The sequence below is a fragment of the Atractosteus spatula genome, unplaced genomic scaffold (genome assembly GCF_055471065.1).
Source record: "Atractosteus spatula isolate fAtrSpa1 unplaced genomic scaffold, fAtrSpa1.hap1 Scaffold_124, whole genome shotgun sequence".
NCBI classification, from domain to species: Eukaryota; Metazoa; Chordata; class Actinopteri; order Semionotiformes; family Lepisosteidae; genus Atractosteus; species Atractosteus spatula.
Window position 1 is genome coordinate 30,951 of NW_028296680.1, and position 22,025 is coordinate 52,975.

At 58.7% G+C, this 22,025-nt stretch overlaps 12 non-coding genes across 12 annotated transcripts; all 12 read right to left on the reverse strand.

Moving 5' to 3' along the window:
- Positions 1-5,058: 5,058 nt before the first annotated feature.
- Positions 5,059-5,249, reverse strand: LOC148809630 (U2 spliceosomal RNA). Its single transcript, XR_016087330.1, has one exon. It is a non-coding gene; the product is annotated as a U2 spliceosomal RNA (small nuclear RNA).
- Positions 5,250-6,046: 797 nt separating this feature from the next.
- LOC148809631 (U2 spliceosomal RNA) lies at positions 6,047-6,237 on the reverse strand. The gene has a single exon (XR_016087331.1). It is a non-coding gene; the product is annotated as a U2 spliceosomal RNA (small nuclear RNA).
- A 789-nt stretch (positions 6,238-7,026) lies between these two features.
- On the reverse strand, positions 7,027-7,219 carry LOC148809632 (U2 spliceosomal RNA). Its single transcript, XR_016087306.1, has one exon. It is a non-coding gene; the product is annotated as a U2 spliceosomal RNA (small nuclear RNA).
- A 6,655-nt stretch (positions 7,220-13,874) lies between these two features.
- LOC148809633 (U2 spliceosomal RNA) lies at positions 13,875-14,065 on the reverse strand. The gene has a single exon (XR_016087332.1). It is a non-coding gene; the product is annotated as a U2 spliceosomal RNA (small nuclear RNA).
- A 791-nt stretch (positions 14,066-14,856) lies between these two features.
- On the reverse strand, positions 14,857-15,047 carry LOC148809634 (U2 spliceosomal RNA). Its single transcript, XR_016087333.1, has one exon. It is a non-coding gene; the product is annotated as a U2 spliceosomal RNA (small nuclear RNA).
- A 795-nt stretch (positions 15,048-15,842) lies between these two features.
- On the reverse strand, positions 15,843-16,033 carry LOC148809635 (U2 spliceosomal RNA). Its single transcript, XR_016087334.1, has one exon. It is a non-coding gene; the product is annotated as a U2 spliceosomal RNA (small nuclear RNA).
- Positions 16,034-16,824: 791 nt separating this feature from the next.
- On the reverse strand, positions 16,825-17,015 carry LOC148809636 (U2 spliceosomal RNA). The gene has a single exon (XR_016087335.1). It is a non-coding gene; the product is annotated as a U2 spliceosomal RNA (small nuclear RNA).
- A 792-nt stretch (positions 17,016-17,807) lies between these two features.
- Positions 17,808-17,998, reverse strand: LOC148809637 (U2 spliceosomal RNA). Its single transcript, XR_016087336.1, has one exon. It is a non-coding gene; the product is annotated as a U2 spliceosomal RNA (small nuclear RNA).
- Positions 17,999-18,785: 787 nt separating this feature from the next.
- LOC148809638 (U2 spliceosomal RNA) lies at positions 18,786-18,976 on the reverse strand. Its single transcript, XR_016087337.1, has one exon. It is a non-coding gene; the product is annotated as a U2 spliceosomal RNA (small nuclear RNA).
- A 789-nt stretch (positions 18,977-19,765) lies between these two features.
- Positions 19,766-19,956, reverse strand: LOC148809639 (U2 spliceosomal RNA). Its single transcript, XR_016087338.1, has one exon. It is a non-coding gene; the product is annotated as a U2 spliceosomal RNA (small nuclear RNA).
- A 753-nt stretch (positions 19,957-20,709) lies between these two features.
- Positions 20,710-20,900, reverse strand: LOC148809640 (U2 spliceosomal RNA). The gene has a single exon (XR_016087339.1). It is a non-coding gene; the product is annotated as a U2 spliceosomal RNA (small nuclear RNA).
- A 785-nt stretch (positions 20,901-21,685) lies between these two features.
- LOC148809641 (U2 spliceosomal RNA) lies at positions 21,686-21,876 on the reverse strand. Its single transcript, XR_016087341.1, has one exon. It is a non-coding gene; the product is annotated as a U2 spliceosomal RNA (small nuclear RNA).
- Between the last annotated feature and the right edge of the window lie 149 nt (positions 21,877-22,025).

Genomic DNA, 22,025 nt, shown 5'->3' on the forward strand with positions numbered 1-22,025 from the left:
GCAACCTGTCCTCCCAGTTCAACCTGGCGGAGTCGCCTGAGTGGAAACGGATGCCCAAGATCTTTACTGGGCCCGACTCCAGGGGGAGGCCGCCCACCTCTTCTCTCCTGTCCCTCCATTTGCCGAAGTACTTGACTGCGCACTTGTCCCTGTTTAAACGGGACCCAGTGCAGGCTGAGTGTTCGTCCAACAGTTCAAGTACCCGGCAAATACTACTGTCAGACGTCAGGAACAGGGAGATGTCATCGGCATACGCCGCGACCTTCACCTGTTCACCCCCGCTGCCTGGGACTACCACACCCTCGATCAGAGGGTCCTTACTTATCACGTGGAGGAGGGGCTCAGAGTAGAGGACGTAAAGCAGGGGAGACAGGGGGCACCCCTGCCTCACCCCGCACCCGACCGGCACTCCGGCCCCCACTCTCCCGTTGATACTCACCCGAGACACGACTCCGTTATACAGGGTCTGGATCCATCTGACGAAGGTGTGGCCCACGCCCAGCCGTATCAGCACCTCCCAGAGGAAAGCATGGTGGACCCTATCAAAAGCCTTACTCTGGTCGAGGCTGACCAGCATGAGCGCCAGTCCGCGGTCTTCTACCCATGCCACCGTGTCCCTGATGAGGTGGAGATTCCAAACGATCCTCCGGCCCTCGACACTGCAGGTCTGGTCTCTGCAGACCAGATCTGGCATAACCTTCCTCAGTCGATTACCCAGCACCTTAGCGAGGATCTTGTAATCGGTGCAAAGTAACTGGATCGGCCTCCAGTTTTCCAGATCGGTCTTCTCACCCTTTTTGAAGATGAGGGACAACACCCCAACCTTCATAGTTGTCCCCATCTCCCCTACCTGCAGTATCTCACCAAAGACCTCCATAAGCATCGGTTGTAACAGATCCCAAAAGGCAATGTAAAAATCTGTGGGCAGGCCGTCAAGCCCTGGGGCAGTTCCCTTACGCAGGCCGGCAGCCGCCGCTTTTAGCTCGGCGGCAGTCAGACTCCCCTCCAGGTCTGGGGCGACCTTAGTTCCCTCTCCAATGCCCGTCAACCAGTCCTCCCACCGGCTCGAGTCTACAGGTTTCTCTGCGAACAAGGACCTATAAAACTCCGAGGCACACTCCACCATCTGTTGCCCGTCGCTCGTCATCGTGCCGTCTGCCTGACGGAGGGCCTCGAAGCTGGTCCTTGCCTGCCTCGCTCGGACCGAGCCGAAGAAGTGGGACGAGCATTTTTCCTCGTTCTCAATCAGGTCGCCCTTCAACCTAAACAGGAAGTCTTTAGCCCTCGAAGACCAAAACTCTTTTAGACGAGTTCTGATCTCCGCGGCTTTAGCCGCATCGAAGGAACCGCCCCCGTTGAATGCCGCGTACACCGCCTCTAGCTCCCGTTGTAAACGGGCTAGAGTCTCCCTACCCACCGACTGCCTGTGCCGACAATAACTTATGGAGGCCTTGGCTATAGCCTTCTTGCAGGCTTCCCACCAAAGGACCGCCGTCGGGAAACTCCACCTCTTCCTCTGGAAGCTGCCCAGCAGGCTCGCTATCCGGGCTAGGTATTCTGCCTCGGACAGAACCTGCACGTTCAGCCTCCAGTACCGGGTCTTATAAGTGGAAGCCTCAGGGATCACGGTTACAGCCAGCAGGAGGTGATCAGAGAACCAAACTGGGCCAACCCGCCTAGCTTGGACTACACCCTTTAAGGTAGTAAAAATGTAGTCCAATCGCCTAAAACTGTCCCGCCCGTTGCTCCAGGTATAAACCTTAGAGGCAGGCCCAGTTCCCTCAAAACAGTCCTGCAAACGAAACCGGTGCATTAATTCGCACAAAACACTCACACCCGAACCACGCACATCACTCACATCGATGTTAAAATCACCCCCCACTAAGACGGAGCGATTAGTGAAGAGTAAAGGCTCAAGTGCTCTTAAAAAGGACGCCTGTAAGCGCCTTTCCGCCGGCCCGTACACGGCGACCAGCCGGACCCGCATTGTGTCCCATACCCCGTCTACCACTAGGAGGCGCCCAGGGACGACCGATGTGGCCTCACTAGCCACAAAGTTCGGCGATCCGCTGAGAATCCCCACTCCCGAGGAATGCACTCCCCCCACACTCCACCACGAGTCCCCTTTGCGCCAGTCGCTCTTAAAATCAAGAACATCCCTCTCCGACCCCAAGTGCGCTTCTTGAAGAAAACAAAAACTAAAACGTCTCTCGGCCAAGTCTTTAAAGACCGCAACACGTTTGATTTTATTTTTCAACCCCCTGACGTTGACCGAGCAGATGGTGTAATCCATGGGAAAGGAGAGGAAGTCTTACACTCAGGGTGCTCCAAGGGCCCATTCGGCATTCTTGGGGGGGGGTTCAACTTCACTGAAGTCAGCTCGGGGGATCTTCTGAACCGGTGCTGCTACCAGGGCTGAAAAACCCAGATAGCGACGGGGAGGCCGGGACAAAGGAAGACTCTCCGTCCGGACCTGACCTTCCGCTCAAAGGTATGGAGCCACTCTCATCTGAGTCGATTAAATTTTCAGGCTGGAAATTTAGCCCTGTTCCCATCGCCCCTTCTCCGGCCTGCTCGGCCCAGGAGGAGTGCGACTCAGTTGGGGGGGGGGGCCTGCCCCCTCCTCCTTCTTCTTCTGGCTGGGGGTTAGGTCTCTCCGCTTCTTCATCCATCTCTTCAACCTCCTGTTCTGGACCGGTGCCAGGTTCCTTCTGAGCTGGATCCTGTTCCAGTTCCTCTTCTTCCCTTGGACCTTCCACAGAGTCCCCGTCCACCCTGGTCTCGTCTCCCTCGACCGACACACTCTCAGGGCCCTCGGACTCACTATCAGAAGTCATGGAGTCTTCATCTGGGGGAGACCATGCTTCCTTGACTCTTTTGTCTCCATCCCATTCGCCATCTTCTTCTGAGGACTCTCTTTGTCTTTTACCCTTCTTTTCCTTCTTCTTATTCTTCTTCTTTTTGTTCTCCACAGGCGTCCACTCGCCGCCCGAGGATGCCTCTTCTCTGGCTCCCTCTTGTGGCGCCGCAGGTGTCAGACCATCAGCGGGAGGGTTCTGATGTTCCGTCTCCTCACCGTCCGCAGCTTCCTGGGGACTTGGTTCTGAATTTTCTGACGACGCACCTTCTCTTGTCCCCTGTTCCGCGGGGTCGTCTGCCAGGTAAGTAGGACCTTCGTCTTTCCTCCCCTGTGGTGTAGGAGTTCCTGCTTGCCCTTCCACCTCTCCCGAGACGACTGAGGCGAAGCTCCGGACCTTCTTTGGGCAATTCCTATACAGGTGGCCCTCCTCACCGCACAGGTTACACACCAAGGCGTGGTGGCACACCGCCGCCACGTGCCCGGTTCGGCCGCACCTCCTGCAGATCTCTGTCCTGCAATCCACCACCAGGTGCCCCTCCTGGCCACATCGTCTGCACGTTTTCGGTTGCCCCGGGTACATAAGGTAACCTCTATTGGGGCCAATGGTGAAGGTAGCCGGGGGGTGCAGCACGCCTCCAGGTGTCATCAAACAGGTCCGGAACCTCGCCATGTACCGCCATTTGGCCGTCCAGACGTTCTCCTCATCCATGACCTTTTTTCCTTCGCCTTGAAGATCTACAAATCTCTTTAGAAAGATAGAGACGATAGACTCTGGTACATTGCCATTAAACATATGGACAGTAATTGGCCGGAGTTCACGGGCGAACAGGGGTTCAATTACAAATTTTGCCAAGGGTTCCGTGTTTCTCAGAAGCTCTATCTTGTTCCATACCCTGATCACTTCAGGTTCCGAGGTTACCGTTAGATCGTAGAGGTTCCTGTTCTGAAAATCCTGAATGCACAGGATGTCTTCCTTCCTGACTCCTAACAAATCGAAAACTATTCTTCTCTCGAAGGTCCTCCTGACCATCCATTCTGCCGCATCTTCCTGGCTCTTCAATACGAAGCGCACCGTGCGCCGCATCTGCCCCTCACGGGACAGAGGGTGCCCGGCCGCCAGAGGGAAAGGCAACTCACCCTTCGCTGCCGTCATCTGGGAGCCCCACCTTCACCCCCTGGGCTCAACCCAGAGCGATTCCAGTGGTGGCTCAAGATCTTCCGGACTCCGCGGTCTTCAAAGGGTGTCTTCCGCCTGGTTGCCGCCTTGTTGCCTTCCTCGTAATGGAGTCCCCTCCGGTAGGGTCCGCCGCTCTCCCCGTCCTCCGCCCTTCTCGTCTTTTGGTAAGCCCTCCAGCCGCGGTCAAGCCACGCGCTTTTGGATCTTGGCCAAAAGGCCGAGAAGCGATGCCCGACGCCGGCCTTGGGCGGGCGCGCGGGCGTCCGGCTGGCGCGCAGCGGCGCAGGCCGACGCCTCTGGAGCCCGGTCCGCACGCGGCTGCCGGCCGCCCGGACTCCGCTCTCCCCCTCTCTTGCCTGCCTGCTTGCTCGCCTGCCTGCCCGCCAGTCCCGGGCGGGGGCCCTGCTCTTTGATCTCCTGTCAACGGCCCGACAACGACCGCAGCCGCGGGGGGCGCCAGCCGGCCGGCCTCCTTAGCTTAGGCCCCTCCCACCAGCAGCAGCCGTGCCGAGTGAGCTGCAAGCGAAAGCGGACCGTCGGCACCTGCGGGCAGAGGCAAGGGGCAGCGCTCTCTCGGGAGGGACGGGGACACACACACACCTGCCTGCCTGCCGAAAAAAAGAAAGAAAAGGTGTATATACTAAGTTTTTTGGAGGGAAAACGGCCGGCTGTCGAAAGGGGCCCGCCTGCAAGGACGGGGCACACACACACACACACACACACACACACACACACACACACACACACACACACACACACAAGCCACGCCTGCCTCCCTGGAAAAAGGAGGAAAAAACTAAGTTTTTTGGAGGGAAAACGCACGGGAGCCGAAAAGGGGGCCGGCCTGCTTGCCGAGAGAGTCGAGGCGCGGGAAAGTGCACGGAGGGAGCACGGGAACGGGGAGGGGGAGAGAGAGAGACACAGAGACACACAGATGGACGAGAGACGAGACCGGAGAGGAAGGAGCTCCGGTCCACCTCGCTTGCTTGCTAGCTACGTCTGTCTTTTCACCGCTGAGAGAAGGTAGTGCACCGTTCCCGGAGGCGCTGCAATACCGGGCCGATGCGTGGAGAGGACGGAGCAAGCTCCTGATCCAGCTCCCTGTTCCAAAAATCCGTTTAATATGTGGTCCCCCGATGGGGGACGTATCAGATATTAAACTGATAAGAACAGATACTACACTTGATCTTAGCCAAAAGGCCGAGAAGCGATGCCCGACGCCGGCCTTGGGCGGGCGCGCGGGCGTCCGGCTGGCGCGCAGCGGCGCAGGCCGACGCCTCTGGAGCCCGGTCCGCACGCGGCTGCCGGCCGCCCGGACTCCGCTCTCCCCCTCTCTTGCCTGCCTGCTTGCTCGCCTGCCTGCCCGCCAGTCCCGGGCGGGGGCCCTGCTCTTTGATCTCCTGTCAACGGCCCGACAACGACCGCAGCCGCGGGGGGCGCCAGCCGGCCGGCCTCCTTAGCTTAGGCCCCTCCCACCAGCAGCAGCCGTGCCGAGTGAGCTGCAAGCGAAAGCGGACCGTCGGCACCTGCGGGCAGAGGCAAGGGGCAGCGCTCTCTCGGGAGGGACGGGGACACACACACACCTGCCTGCCTGCCGAAAAAAAGAAAGAAAAGGTGTATATACTAAGTTTTTTGGAGGGAAAACGGCCGGCTGTCGAAAGGGGCCCGCCTGCAAGGACGGGGACACACACACACACACACACACACACACACACACACACACACACACACACACACACACACACACAAGCCACGCCTGCCTCCCTGGAAAAAGGAGGAAAAAACTAAGTTTTTTGGAGGGAAAACGCACGGGAGCCGAAAAGGGGGCCGGCCTGCTTGCCGAGAGAGTCGAGGCGCGGGAAAGTGCACGGAGGGAGCACGGGAACGGGGAGGGGGAGAGAGAGAGACACAGAGACACACAGATGGACGAGAGACGAGACCGGAGAGGAAGGAGCTCCGGTCCACCTCGCTTGCTTGCTAGCTACGTCTGTCTTTTCACCGCTGAGAGAAGGTAGTGCACCGTTCCCGGAGGCGCTGCAATACCGGGCCGATGCGTGGAGAGGACGGAGCAAGCTCCTGATCCAGCTCCCTGTTCCAAAAATCCGTTTAATATGTGGTCCCCCGATGGGGGACGTATCAGATATTAAACTGATAAGAACAGATACTACACTTGATCTTAGCCAAAAGGCCGAGAAGCGATGCCCGACGCCGGCCTTGGGCGGGCGCGCGGGCGTCCGGCTGGCGCGCAGCGGCGCAGGCCGACGCCTCTGGAGCCCGGTCCGCACGCGGCTGCCGGCCGCCCGGACTCCGCTCTCCCCCTCTCTTGCCTGCCTGCTTGCTCGCCTGCCTGCCCGCCAGTCCCGGGCGGGGGCCCTGCTCTTTGATCTCCTGTCAACGGCCCGACAACGACCGCAGCCGCGGGGGGCGCCAGCCGGCCGGCCTCCTTAGCTTAGGCCCCTCCCACCAGCAGCAGCCGTGCCGAGTGAGCTGCAAGCGAAAGCGGACCGTCGGCACCTGCGGGCAGAGGCAAGGGGCAGCGCTCTCTCGGGAGGGACGGGGACACACACACACCTGCCTGCCTGCCGAAAAAAAGAAAGAAAAGGTGTATATACTAAGTTTTTTGGAGGGAAAACGGCCGGCTGTCGAAAGGGGCCCGCCTGCAAGGACGGGGACACACACACACACACACACACACACACACACACACACACACACACACACACACACAAGCCACGCCTGCCTCCCTGGAAAAAGGAGGAAAAAACTAAGTTTTTTGGAGGGAAAACGCACGGGAGCCGAAAAGGGGGCCGGCCTGCTTGCCGAGAGAGTCGAGGCGCGGGAAAGTGCACGGAGGGAGCACGGGAACGGGGAGGGGGAGAGAGAGAGACACAGAGACACACAGATGGACGAGAGACGAGACCGGAGAGGAAGGAGCTCCGGTCCACCTCGCTTGCTTGCTAGCTACGTCTGTCTTTTCACCGCTGAGAGAAGGTAGTGCACCGTTCCCGGAGGCGCTGCAATACCGGGCCGATGCGTGGAGAGGACGGAGCAAGCTCCTGATCCAGCTCCCTGTTCCAAAAATCCGTTTAATATGTGGTCCCCCGATGGGGGACGTATCAGATATTAAACTGATAAGAACAGATTTTTTTTTTTTTTTTTATTATACAAAATACAAAAGAAAACACCGAAACTTCAAATACATCAATTCACAAACACAAGACGAAAATAAAACAATTACACAGCTAAATCAAAAAGGTATCATAATCCCACCCTTATACAAACACAAACCACCCTTTTACTATTCTTCCCACTCAAAAGCAACCCCAAAATCAAATTCAAAACAGATATTCGTACAGAAAATGAGCGACATACTTGGAAATACACAAAACCACAATTTACAGCCCAAACCCTATTTACATGATCCCGCCCTCTATGCAAATTAACCACCCGCCCACCAAATCTCCCAAACAGTCTATTTACAAATTTACAAGGAAACTAGAGGCTCAAAAAATTATTTCCAGTCCCAAATATCTACTATGGATTTCCATTTCTCCTTTGCGGCGTGAAAACCCCATCTCCTTATGTCCCCTTCTACCAACCCTCTTAAGTTCCACAAAAGCCGTCTGTATAACCCATCTACTGTACAAACAGTTCCCCTTTTAACTAACAAATTCCGAGAATTCCACAACTCAAACTTAATTAAACTAACAAGCAACCATAACACAAAACCCATGGTGTTTGTCCTGCTTCCCACCTTCAACCCACGCAAAATAACCCCAGGAAGTATACGGAACGTGGATGACAGACTAGCAAACAAAGGTTCACATTTGTTCCAAGTTCGCTGAGCGAAATTACAGTCCCAGAACACGTGGCTGATGGATTCCACGGCGTGACACCCGGCTCTTGGACACTCCTGCTGCTTCGTCAGCTTGTGTTTGAACAAGACCTCACGGACTGCCAGACGACCCCAAGCAGACAGCCAGTTCAAGTCCATCAGGTGGTGCTGTAGCCCCCTGGGCTGGACTCTCCGCCAGACATCGTTGGGGACGCCTCCTACGAGGCTGGCCTCCTCAGCTTGGGTTACTGCAAAGTAGAGCCGTCTGTGGTTGAGCAGGATCTGGTGGTCTGTTAGCTCAGGGTGCTGCTTCAACCAGTGTGTCGCATGCCGGTAGTGCCACGGGAGGTCGTTCCCATGGGGCAGACTGTTGGACCACTGGGCCAGGCCACGCACGTGTCTTGCTAGCCAGAACCTGACAAAATACTGAAAGGGGTGTGAGACTGGGGAATGCAGAGCAATACACAGGCCAGACACATATATGCAGTTGAGTTTTGCGGGGAAGTTAGGAACCCCCCGTCCGCCTTCTTCCACCGGGCGATACATGTCGACTCTGCGCACGTACTCGTATCTCCCCCCCCACATGAACTTGAAAACCTCCCTTACCAGGTATCTGTTGAAGCGCGCAGGCATGGGATACACGGACGCCAGGTAAACCAGCACGGGCAAGTACACCACTTTCAGGATCAGGACTTTACCCACAAAGGACAGCTGCTTGTTCTTCCAGTGCGTCAGCTGCAGCCGAGCCTTCTCAAGCCTCTGGGACCAATTGCACCGGGCAGCATCCTGAGCCGTGAACAGCACCCCCAGAATCTTAAGGGGGCCTTGACAGATGTCTAGTCCATGCGCCGGTCCGAGTTGTTCTTTCCAAGGCCCGAAGAGCTTAATCTGGCTTTTCCCCTTGTTTAGCCGAGCACCTGACGCGAGGGAGAAGTTCTCGAAGACGTCCAAGGCTGCCTGCAAACTGAGGTAAGAGCTGAGGAATAAGGTCACATCGTCAGCGTATAATGCCACCTTAACTCTGTTCCCTCCACTCCCAGGTACCAGGATCCCGTCGATGGATGGCTCCTTCTGGACTGCCCGCGCATAAGGCTCCATGTACAGTGCAAAAAGTAACGGGGACAGGGGGCAGCCCTGACGCACCCCGGACTCTTGGTGGACCAGCCCTCCCAGGTGCCCGTTCACCAGTACTCTGCTGCCAACCTGTGAGTACAGTATTTTTAGCCAGCCCAGCATGACGGGGCCGAACCCCATCTTCTCCATTACCTGCCAGACAAAAGTGTGTGAGACATTGTCAAATGCTTTTTCGAGGTCCAGGCTGGCGATCAGCAACGGGACGTTCCTGTTTTCGGACCACGCAATCACATCCCGCACTAGCTGGAGGGTCCAGCTGGCACGACGGCCTCGAACCCCGCAGGTTTGGTCCCAACCGATCACATGGGCCAGGACCCCCTTCAAGCGATTTACCAGCACTTTGGCAATCAGCTTATAGTCCACACACAACATTTGCAGCGGCCTCCAGTTTCTAAGGTCCGTTGCAGGCCCTTTTTTATACAGCAGTGTAAGGATCCCCTCCCTCATGGACTCACACATGGTCCTCCTGTGAAAGATTTCCTCCGCCACCTGTAGTACAATTGGGCCTAAGATGTCCCAGAACGTCCGATAAAATTCGGCTGGTAGCCCGTCTTTACCTGGTACCTTGCCAGTCTTCATGCCGAGCAAGGCGTCGCCAAGTTCCTGTAAGCTTATAGGCGCCTCAAGCTGATCTTGGGCTTCGACAGGAATCTGTGCTGTAATATTGCTCAGCAGCCTTGCCCCCATGGCCTCGTCCACTGTCTTTAGGGAGAAAAGACATTGGTAAAAGCGCCTCACAGTTTCCAGCATCTCCTCACTGCTAGTTGCTATTTTCCCTTCCGGGGTCTGAATGCCAGCCATCACGCTGCGCTTCTGCCTCTGGCGTATCTGTCGGAAGAAAAAACTGGAACATGTTTCGTGGGTTTGTATGAACTGCGCGTGGGCTCTGAACAGGTAGCTCTTCGCCTTTTGCTCGTGGTAGGCGCGCAGTTCAGCTTTAGCTGCTGAAATCTCTTCAAGGCACACAGACATATCCTTATTACACTGGGAGAACAAGGTGTTTAACCTCTCCTGTAACTCCCTGCCTTTCTGTCGCTCGCGTTTGAGTCTTGCTCGGCAATAAGCTCTGGACTCTGTTCTAATTCTCTTCTTTAGATGTTCCCACCAATCAATCAGGGGGGTGCTCAGATTCCTCTCCTTCCACCAGGTTTGCAGTTTGAACCTCATTGCCCTGATGTACTCGTCCTCTTTTAGGCTCTCCGTATTTAATTTCCACACCCCACACCCAAACTGGCTCTTTAGGTGTGGAAAATGGGCCTCTACGAGAGCATGATCAGAGAAACCTACCGGCTGCACCACCACCATCTCAACAGGTACGTCCAGTGAGGCGAAGACGTAATCGAGGCGCTTTACAGTACCTTGGGCGTTCCTCCACGTGGCCTCTGCTTTCTCCCTTTGGATCCGGTAGGCGCAGTCGTAGAGCCCAAACTGTGTTAGTAGAAGATTGAGCTGCTTTGCTCCTGGGTCCTTCTTATCTCGGAGGTCCACGTTAAAATCACCTCCCATGATGATCCGTTTGTTGGTAAGGCAAACAGGATAAAGTTCTTTAAAAAAAATCCGCCCGCAAAGCCATCATTGCCGGGGCGTACACGCACACGCACCGAAAGCAACTCTCACCCAAACAGATATCCAGATAAAAAACTCTTCCAGGCACTACATTCACACACTTCTCCACTATAAAATCATGATTACCAAATAAAATGCCGACTCCCGAGGAGTGGACGCCTCCGATATTCCATCTAGAGTCCCCTCTGTCCCACTCACGAGTGAACTGTATGACGTCCCTTTCATCTCTTAGATGGACTTCCTGTACCAGACAGATATCGAAAACTATGGTTTTCAGGAAAGAAAAAAAGGCCGTCCTCTTTACCAAATTCCTTAAACCCCGAATGTTCAGAGTTAGTATTTTCAACATTGGGGGCCGTTACGGAGAGTCATAGTGCCGGCACACCGACTGCATCAGTTCCATGTATGCGCGACGCACTGGCTCCTCGTCTTTCCCCTGTAAGAATAAGGTGTTAATTTTATCTCCTGTCCGTGTACTGCTCATTGTCACTCCAGTCTGCCTCCCAGTCCGCGACTTCAGCGAACGCCGGAAGCCTGATGGCTGGGGTGGGTACTGCACGTTTCCGTTCTTCCAGGCGCAGCGCTCCATGAACATCACCGGAAAATCCAGATTCACCACCACGTTGCCTGGGCGTCTTTCCACCTCCCTCTCGTACCTCTCTTTCAGATCTCCGTCGCCCGCAAACCATTCCTTAACCAGGTTGTTTAGCGCTATCTTCTTAGCGACTGCGTCCATCTGGTTACAGCCTCTTACCTCCAGAGTTGTGATCTCCTCACCAAAGTGCCCACACCGCACCACGATCCCTGCCGGGGATAGCTGCTGCTCGTTAAAGGTCGAAGGCCAGATCAGTTTGCTGGCCTTTTCGTCCCATTTACAAAATACCTTGAATTTCAAGGGTACCTCTGCGAAAATAAAGACGTCCTGTTCTTTTCTCTGCAGGGCGACACGTGGCTGCATGCATTCCTCAGGGGCTCCTGCCGGGGTCGGGGTCAGCTCAGTCTCTGGAATGACACAGCTCGAAGACATTCCTGGTTCCGCCGTGAGGGGGGGGACTCCCACACCACTTACCTCACCCTCCGTTCCTAATGGCGTGGATTCAGTCTGGGCCAACGAATCTGTGGCCATCGACTCGAGGTAGTCCAGAGGGTCCATGCCCGGTTTTTTCACCAGGAAGGGCGCATAGTGTTCCGCCTTCCTTTTCCCACCCTTCTTGGCCAGGGCAGTGTCCATGGCCTCCGCAGTATCCACTATCTCACCCCAATCTGACATTTCTTTCTCCGCAGGGGGCACACTTGAGCCCTCCGCCAACTCTCTCAGTTGCTCAAGCGAGGCGAGCGAGACCCCATCTTCCTCCTCTGCACTCACCGGGACCCCCTCTGCGCTCACCGGGATCTCCGCTTCTTCCTGGCCGTGGCGATCATCTGCTGAGGTAAGTGCTGTTGTCGTCTGCCCGTGATCCGTTTCTTTATGCCCTTGTTCCACCCCCTCAGGTTCCATCTCCTCCTCAGCAGCGTCCGGGACCAGTGACACCGGTGTCGATCTCTCTGCTGGCGCAGCTGCCCTGTCTTCCGTAAGAGGAGCTGCGGTTGCACGCACTGCCAACGAGCCACCCGTCACTGCTGCGAAACTCCGTGCTTTTATCGGGCATACCTTGTAGATGTGTCCAGAAGCCCCGCACAGATTGCACTTTGGCTCGGCTCTGCACATCAAGGTGCTGTGTCCCACGGTGTCGCATCTTCGGCAGACCTCCGCTTCACAGTCGGCAGCGTAGTGGCCTCTCTGGTTACACCGTCTGCATGCGAAAGGCTGGTCTGGATAGTTCAGGTAACCTGTGTAAGCTCCAATTGAAAAGTGTGCAGGGGGGTGCAAAAGCCCATCCTCTGCGCTGGGGTCTGCTCTGAAACGCACAAGAAACCTTCTTTTGCCGTTCCAGACTCTCTTCCTGTCCATTACTTTTGTCCCTGTATCTTGCACGTCAACAAATCTTTTAAGAAAGTTGACGATGTCTGCTTCCGGGGTGAAAGGATTATTCATATGGACCCATATGGGTCTCGACTCGCGAGCAAACAAAGGTTCGAGATAAAAATGAACAAAAGGTTCCTCCTGTCTGCGAGCAGCCAATGTGGACCATATTTTCGTGCACTGTACCGCAGAAAATAGTGACAAATCAAAAATCCTTTTACCTGGAAAGTTCTGCAGGCAATAGATGTCTTCAGGCTGCAAGGCCAGGTGCTTGAAAAGGACGACGTCCTCGAAAGCGTCTCTCTTGGCAAAATCCTTGTCCGAAGCCTCCTCTCGCAACACGAAACGTACAGTGTGCCTTGGTCTTGCGGTCCTGCTGGAAATCTTCTCCATTCTCAAAGTGGCCGGAGTCCCTTCCGCCACGGAAAAAAATCGCCGTCGCTTAAAAAAGCTGCGCCGTCCGTCTCTTCCCTCCTTTGGCTTCAGAACCCGAGCCGCGGTCAGGCCACGCACACGGGATCTTAGGCCAAAAGGCCGAGAAGCGATGCCCGACGCCGGCCTTGGGCGGGCGCGCGGGCGTCCGGCTGGCGCGCAGCGGCGCAGGCCGACGCCTCTGGAGCCCGGTCCGCACGCGGCTGCCGGCCGCCCGGACTCCGCTCTCCCCCTCTCTTGCCTGCCTGCTTGCTCGCCTGCCTGCCCGCCAGTCCCGGGCGGGGGCCCTGCTCTTTGATCTCCTGTCAACGGCCCGACAACGACCGCAGCCGCGGGGGGCGCCAGCCGGCCGGCCTCCTTAGCTTAGGCCCCTCCCACCAGCAGCAGCCGTGCCGAGTGAGCTGCAAGCGAAAGCGGACCGTCGGCACCTGCGGGCAGAGGCAAGGGGCAGCGCTCTCTCGGGAGGGACGGGGACACACACACACCTGCCTGCCTGCCGAAAAAAAGAAAGAAAAGGTGTATATACTAAGTTTTTTGGAGGGAAAACGGCCGGCTGTCGAAAGGGGCCCGCCTGCAAGGACGGGGACACACACACACACACACACACACACACACACACACACACACACACACACACACACACACAAGCCACGCCTGCCTCCCTGGAAAAAGGAGGAAAAAACTAAGTTTTTTGGAGGGAAAACGCACGGGAGCCGAAAAGGGGGCCGGCCTGCTTGCCGAGAGAGTCGAGGCGCGGGAAAGTGCACGGAGGGAGCACGGGAACGGGGAGGGGGAGAGAGAGAGACACAGAGACACACAGATGGACGAGAGACGAGACCGGAGAGGAAGGAGCTCCGGTCCACCTCGCTTGCTTGCTAGCTACGTCTGTCTTTTCACCGCTGAGAGAAGGTAGTGCACCGTTCCCGGAGGCGCTGCAATACCGGGCCGATGCGTGGAGAGGACGGAGCAAGCTCCTGATCCAGCTCCCTGTTCCAAAAATCCGTTTAATATGTGGTCCCCCGATGGGGGACGTATCAGATATTAAACTGATAAGAACAGATACTACACTTGATCTTAGCCAAAAGGCCGAGAAGCGATGCCCGACGCCGGCCTTGGGCGGGCGCGCGGGCGTCCGGCTGGCGCGCAGCGGCGCAGGCCGACGCCTCTGGAGCCCGGTCCGCACGCGGCTGCCGGCCGCCCGGACTCCGCTCTCCCCCTCTCTTGCCTGCCTGCTTGCTCGCCTGCCTGCCCGCCAGTCCCGGGCGGGGGCCCTGCTCTTTGATCTCCTGTCAACGGCCCGACAACGACCGCAGCCGCGGGGGGCGCCAGCCGGCCGGCCTCCTTAGCTTAGGCCCCTCCCACCAGCAGCAGCCGTGCCGAGTGAGCTGCAAGCGAAAGCGGACCGTCGGCACCTGCGGGCAGAGGCAAGGGGCAGCGCTCTCTCGGGAGGGACGGGGACACACACACACCTGCCTGCCTGCCGAAAAAAAGAAAGAAAAGGTGTATATACTAAGTTTTTTGGAGGGAAAACGGCCGGCTGTCGAAAGGGGCCCGCCTGCAAGGACGGGGACACACACACACACACACACACACACACACACACACACACACACACACACACACACACAAGCCACGCCTGCCTCCCTGGAAAAAGGAGGAAAAAACTAAGTTTTTTGGAGGGAAAACGCACGGGAGCCGAAAAGGGGGCCGGCCTGCTTGCCGAGAGAGTCGAGGCGCGGGAAAGTGCACGGAGGGAGCACGGGAACGGGGAGGGGGAGAGAGAGAGACACAGAGACACACAGATGGACGAGAGACGAGACCGGAGAGGAAGGAGCTCCGGTCCACCTCGCTTGCTTGCTAGCTACGTCTGTCTTTTCACCGCTGAGAGAAGGTAGTGCACCGTTCCCGGAGGCGCTGCAATACCGGGCCGATGCGTGGAGAGGACGGAGCAAGCTCCTGATCCAGCTCCCTGTTCCAAAAATCCGTTTAATATGTGGTCCCCCGATGGGGGACGTATCAGATATTAAACTGATAAGAACAGATACTACACTTGATCTTAGCCAAAAGGCCGAGAAGCGATGCCCGACGCCGGCCTTGGGCGGGCGCGCGGGCGTCCGGCTGGCGCGCAGCGGCGCAGGCCGACGCCTCTGGAGCCCGGTCCGCACGCGGCTGCCGGCCGCCCGGACTCCGCTCTCCCCCTCTCTTGCCTGCCTGCTTGCTCGCCTGCCTGCCCGCCAGTCCCGGGCGGGGGCCCTGCTCTTTGATCTCCTGTCAACGGCCCGACAACGACCGCAGCCGCGGGGGGCGCCAGCCGGCCGGCCTCCTTAGCTTAGGCCCCTCCCACCAGCAGCAGCCGTGCCGAGTGAGCTGCAAGCGAAAGCGGACCGTCGGCACCTGCGGGCAGAGGCAAGGGGCAGCGCTCTCTCGGGAGGGACGGGGACACACACACACCTGCCTGCCTGCCGAAAAAAAGAAAGAAAAGGTGTATATACTAAGTTTTTTGGAGGGAAAACGGCCGGCTGTCGAAAGGGGCCCGCCTGCAAGGACGGGGACACACACACACACACACACACACACACACACACACACACACACACACACACACACACACACAAGCCACGCCTGCCTCCCTGGAAAAAGGAGGAAAAAACTAAGTTTTTTGGAGGGAAAACGCACGGGAGCCGAAAAGGGGGCCGGCCTGCTTGCCGAGAGAGTCGAGGCGCGGGAAAGTGCACGGAGGGAGCACGGGAACGGGGAGGGGGAGAGAGAGAGACACAGAGACACACAGATGGACGAGAGACGAGACCGGAGAGGAAGGAGCTCCGGTCCACCTCGCTTGCTTGCTAGCTACGTCTGTCTTTTCACCGCTGAGAGAAGGTAGTGCACCGTTCCCGGAGGCGCTGCAATACCGGGCCGATGCGTGGAGAGGACGGAGCAAGCTCCTGATCCAGCTCCCTGTTCCAAAAATCCGTTTAATATGTGGTCCCCCGATGGGGGACGTATCAGATATTAAACTGATAAGAACAGATACTACACTTGATCTTAGCCAAAAGGCCGAGAAGCGATGCCCGACGCCGGCCTTGGGCGGGCGCGCGGGCGTCCGGCTGGCGCGCAGCGGCGCAGGCCGACGCCTCTGGAGCCCGGTCCGCACGCGGCTGCCGGCCGCCCGGACTCCGCTCTCCCCCTCTCTTGCCTGCCTGCTTGCTCGCCTGCCTGCCCGCCAGTCCCGGGCGGGGGCCCTGCTCTTTGATCTCCTGTCAACGGCCCGACAACGACCGCAGCCGCGGGGGGCGCCAGCCGGCCGGCCTCCTTAGCTTAGGCCCCTCCCACCAGCAGCAGCCGTGCCGAGTGAGCTGCAAGCGAAAGCGGACCGTCGGCACCTGCGGGCAGAGGCAAGGGGCAGCGCTCTCTCGGGAGGGACGGGGACACACACACACCTGCCTGCCTGCCGAAAAAAAGAAAGAAAAGGTGTATATACTAAGTTTTTTGGAGGGAAAACGGCCGGCTGTCGAAAGGGGCCCGCCTGCAAGGACGGGGACACACACACACACACACACACACACACACACACACACACACACACACACACACACACAAGCCACGCCTGCCTCCCTGGAAAAAGGAGGAAAAAACTAAGTTTTTTGGAGGGAAAACGCACGGGAGCCGAAAAGGGGGCCGGCCTGCTTGCCGAGAGAGTCGAGGCGCGGGAAAGTGCACGGAGGGAGCACGGGAACGGGGAGGGGGAGAGAGAGAGACACAGAGACACACAGATGGACGAGAGACGAGACCGGAGAGGAAGGAGCTCCGGTCCACCTCGCTTGCTTGCTAGCTACGTCTGTCTTTTCACCGCTGAGAGAAGGTAGTGCACCGTTCCCGGAGGCGCTGCAATACCGGGCCGATGCGTGGAGAGGACGGAGCAAGCTCCTGATCCAGCTCCCTGTTCCAAAAATCCGTTTAATATGTGGTCCCCCGATGGGGGACGTATCAGATATTAAACTGATAAGAACAGATACTACACTTGATCTTAGCCAAAAGGCCGAGAAGCGATGCCCGACGCCGGCCTTGGGCGGGCGCGCGGGCGTCCGGCTGGCGCGCAGCGGCGCAGGCCGACGCCTCTGGAGCCCGGTCCGCACGCGGCTGCCGGCCGCCCGGACTCCGCTCTCCCCCTCTCTTGCCTGCCTGCTTGCTCGCCTGCCTGCCCGCCAGTCCCGGGCGGGGGCCCTGCTCTTTGATCTCCTGTCAACGGCCCGACAACGACCGCAGCCGCGGGGGGCGCCAGCCGGCCGGCCTCCTTAGCTTAGGCCCCTCCCACCAGCAGCAGCCGTGCCGAGTGAGCTGCAAGCGAAAGCGGACCGTCGGCACCTGCGGGCAGAGGCAAGGGGCAGCGCTCTCTCGGGAGGGACGGGGACACACACACACCTGCCTGCCTGCCGAAAAAAAGAAAGAAAAGGTGTATATACTAAGTTTTTTGGAGGGAAAACGGCCGGCTGTCGAAAGGGGCCCGCCTGCAAGGACGGGGACACACACACACACACACACACACACACACACACACACACACACACACACACACACACACAGCCACGCCTGCCTCCCTGGAAAAAGGAGGAAAAAACTAAGTTTTTTGGAGGGAAAACGCACGGGAGCCGAAAAGGGGGCCGGCCTGCTTGCCGAGAGAGTCGAGGCGCGGGAAAGTGCACGGAGGGAGCACGGGAACGGGGAGGGGGAGAGAGAGAGACACAGAGACACACAGATGGACGAGAGACGAGACCGGAGAGGAAGGAGCTCCGGTCCACCTCGCTTGCTTGCTAGCTACGTCTGTCTTTTCACCGCTGAGAGAAGGTAGTGCACCGTTCCCGGAGGCGCTGCAATACCGGGCCGATGCGTGGAGAGGACGGAGCAAGCTCCTGATCCAGCTCCCTGTTCCAAAAATCCGTTTAATATGTGGTCCCCCGATGGGGGACGTATCAGATATTAAACTGATAAGAACAGATACTACACTTGATCTTAGCCAAAAGGCCGAGAAGCGATGCCCGACGCCGGCCTTGGGCGGGCGCGCGGGCGTCCGGCTGGCGCGCAGCGGCGCAGGCCGACGCCTCTGGAGCCCGGTCCGCACGCGGCTGCCGGCCGCCCGGACTCCGCTCTCCCCCTCTCTTGCCTGCCTGCTTGCTCGCCTGCCTGCCCGCCAGTCCCGGGCGGGGGCCCTGCTCTTTGATCTCCTGTCAACGGCCCGACAACGACCGCAGCCGCGGGGGGCGCCAGCCGGCCGGCCTCCTTAGCTTAGGCCCCTCCCACCAGCAGCAGCCGTGCCGAGTGAGCTGCAAGCGAAAGCGGACCGTCGGCACCTGCGGGCAGAGGCAAGGGGCAGCGCTCTCTCGGGAGGGACGGGGACACACACACACCTGCCTGCCTGCCGAAAAAAAGAAAGAAAAGGTGTATATACTAAGTTTTTTGGAGGGAAAACGGCCGGCTGTCGAAAGGGGCCCGCCTGCAAGGACGGGGACACACACACACACACACACACACACACACACACACACACACACACACACACACAAGCCACGCCTGCCTCCCTGGAAAAAGGAGGAAAAAACTAAGTTTTTTGGAGGGAAAACGCACGGGAGCCGAAAAGGGGGCCGGCCTGCTTGCCGAGAGAGTCGAGGCGCGGGAAAGTGCACGGAGGGAGCACGGGAACGGGGAGGGGGAGAGAGAGAGACACAGAGACACACAGATGGACGAGAGACGAGACCGGAGAGGAAGGAGCTCCGGTCCACCTCGCTTGCTTGCTAGCTACGTCTGTCTTTTCACCGCTGAGAGAAGGTAGTGCACCGTTCCCGGAGGCGCTGCAATACCGGGCCGATGCGTGGAGAGGACGGAGCAAGCTCCTGATCCAGCTCCCTGTTCCAAAAATCCGTTTAATATGTGGTCCCCCGATGGGGGACGTATCAGATATTAAACTGATAAGAACAGATACTACACTTGATCTTAGCCAAAAGGCCGAGAAGCGATGCCCGACGCCGGCCTTGGGCGGGCGCGCGGGCGTCCGGCTGGCGCGCAGCGGCGCAGGCCGACGCCTCTGGAGCCCGGTCCGCACGCGGCTGCCGGCCGCCCGGACTCCGCTCTCCCCCTCTCTTGCCTGCCTGCTTGCTCGCCTGCCTGCCCGCCAGTCCCGGGCGGGGGCCCTGCTCTTTGATCTCCTGTCAACGGCCCGACAACGACCGCAGCCGCGGGGGGCGCCAGCCGGCCGGCCTCCTTAGCTTAGGCCCCTCCCACCAGCAGCAGCCGTGCCGAGTGAGCTGCAAGCGAAAGCGGACCGTCGGCACCTGCGGGCAGAGGCAAGGGGCAGCGCTCTCTCGGGAGGGACGGGGACACACACACACCTGCCTGCCTGCCGAAAAAAAGAAAGAAAAGGTGTATATACTAAGTTTTTTGGAGGGAAAACGGCCGGCTGTCGAAAGGGGCCCGCCTGCAAGGACGGGGACACACACACACACACACACACACACACACACACACACACACACACACACACACACAAGCCACGCCTGCCTCCCTGGAAAAAGGAGGAAAAAACTAAGTTTTTTGGAGGGAAAACGCACGGGAGCCGAAAAGGGGGCCGGCCTGCTTGCCGAGAGAGTCGAGGCGCGGGAAAGTGCACGGAGGGAGCACGGGAACGGGGAGGGGGAGAGAGAGAGACACAGAGACACACAGATGGACGAGAGACGAGACCGGAGAGGAAGGAGCTCCGGTCCACCTCGCTTGCTTGCTAGCTACGTCTGTCTTTTCACCGCTGAGAGAAGGTAGTGCACCGTTCCCGGAGGCGCTGCAATACCGGGCCGATGCGTGGAGAGGACGGAGCAAGCTCCTGATCCAGCTCCCTGTTCCAAAAATCCGTTTAATATGTGGTCCCCCGATGGGGGACGTATCAGATATTAAACTGATAAGAACAGATACTACACTTGATCTTAGCCAAAAGGCCGAGAAGCGATGCCCGACGCCGGCCTTGGGCGGGCGCGCGGGCGTCCGGCTGGCGCGCAGCGGCGCAGGCCGACGCCTCTGGAGCCCGGTCCGCACGCGGCTGCCGGCCGCCCGGACTCCGCTCTCCCCCTCTCTTGCCTGCCTGCTTGCTCGCCTGCCTGCCCGCCAGTCCCGGGCGGGGGCCCTGCTCTTTGATCTCCTGTCAACGGCCCGACAACGACCGCAGCCGCGGGGGGCGCCCACCAGCAGCAGCCGTGCCGAGTGAGCTGCAAGCGAAAGCGGACCGTCGGCACCTGCGGGCAGAGGCAAGGGGCAGCGCTCTCTCGGGAGGGACGGGGACACACACACACCTGCCTGCCTGCCGAAAAAAAGAAAGAAAAGGTGTATATACTAAGTTTTTTGGAGGGAAAACGGCCGGCTGTCGAAAGGGGCCCGCCTGCAAGGACGGGGACACACACACACACACACACACACACACACACACACACACACACACACACACAAGCCACGCCTGCCTCCCTGGAAAAAGGAGGAAAAAACTAAGTTTTTTGGAGGGAAAACGCACGGGAGCCGAAAAGGGGGCCGGCCTGCTTGCCGAGAGAGTCGAGGCGCGGGAAAGTGCACGGAGGGAGCACGGGAACGGGGAGGGGGAGAGAGAGAGACACAGAGACACACAGATGGACGAGAGACGAGACCGGAGAGGAAGGAGCTCCGGTCCACCTCGCTTGCTTGCTAGCTACGTCTGTCTTTTCACCGCTGAGAGAAGGTAGTGCACCGTTCCCGGAGGCGCTGCAATACCGGGCCGATGCGTGGAGAGGACGGAGCAAGCTCCTGATCCAGCTCCCTGTTCCAAAAATCCGTTTAATATGTGGTCCCCCGATGGGGGACGTATCAGATATTAAACTGATAAGAACAGATACTACACTTGATCTTAGCCAAAAGGCCGAGAAGCGATGCCCGACGCCGGCCTTGGGCGGGCGCGCGGGCGTCCGGCTGGCGCGCAGCGGCGCAGGCCGACGCCTCTGGAGCCCGGTCCGCACGCGGCTGCCGGCCGCCCGGACTCCGCTCTCCCCCTCTCTTGCCTGCCTGCTTGCTCGCCTGCCTGCCCGCCAGTCCCGGGCGGGGGCCCTGCTCTTTGATCTCCTGTCAACGGCCCGACAACGACCGCAGCCGCGGGGGGCGCCAGCCGGCCGGCCTCCTTAGCTTAGGCCCCTCCCACCAGCAGCAGCCGTGCCGAGTGAGCTGCAAGCGAAAGCGGACCGTCGGCACCTGCGGGCAGAGGCAAGGGGCAGCGCTCTCTCGGGAGGGACGGGGACACACACACACCTGCCTGCCTGCCGAAAAAAAGAAAGAAAAGGTGTATATACTAAGTTTTTTGGAGGGAAAACGGCCGGCTGTCGAAAGGGGCCCGCCTGCAAGGACGGGGACACACACACACACACACACACACACACACACACACACACACACACACACACAAGCCACGCCTGCCTCCCTGGAAAAAGGAGGAAAAAACTAAGTTTTTTGGAGGGAAAACGCACGGGAGCCGAAAAGGGGGCCGGCCTGCTTGCCGAGAGAGTCGAGGCGCGGGAAAGTGCACGGAGGGAGCACGGGAACGGGGAGGGGGAGAGAGAGAGACACAGAGACACACAGATGGACGAGAGACGAGACCGGAGAGGAAGGAGCTCCGGTCCACCTCGCTTGCTTGCTAGCTACGTCTGTCTTTTCACCGCTGAGAGAAGGTAGTGCACCGTTCCCGGAGGCGCTGCAATACCGGGCCGATGCGTGGAGAGGACGGAGCAAGCTCCTGATCCAGCTCCCTGTTCCAAAAATCCGTTTAATATGTGGTCCCCCGATGGGGGACGTATCAGATATTAAACTGATAAGAACAGATACTACACTTGATCTTAGCCAAAAGGCCGAGAAGCGATGCCCGACGCCGGCCTTGGGCGGGCGCGCGGGCGTCCGGCTGGCGCGCAGCGGCGCAGGCCGACGCCTCTGGAGCCCGGTCCGCACGCGGCTGCCGGCCGCCCGGACTCCGCTCTCCCCCTCTCTTGCCTGCCTGCTTGCTCGCCTGCCT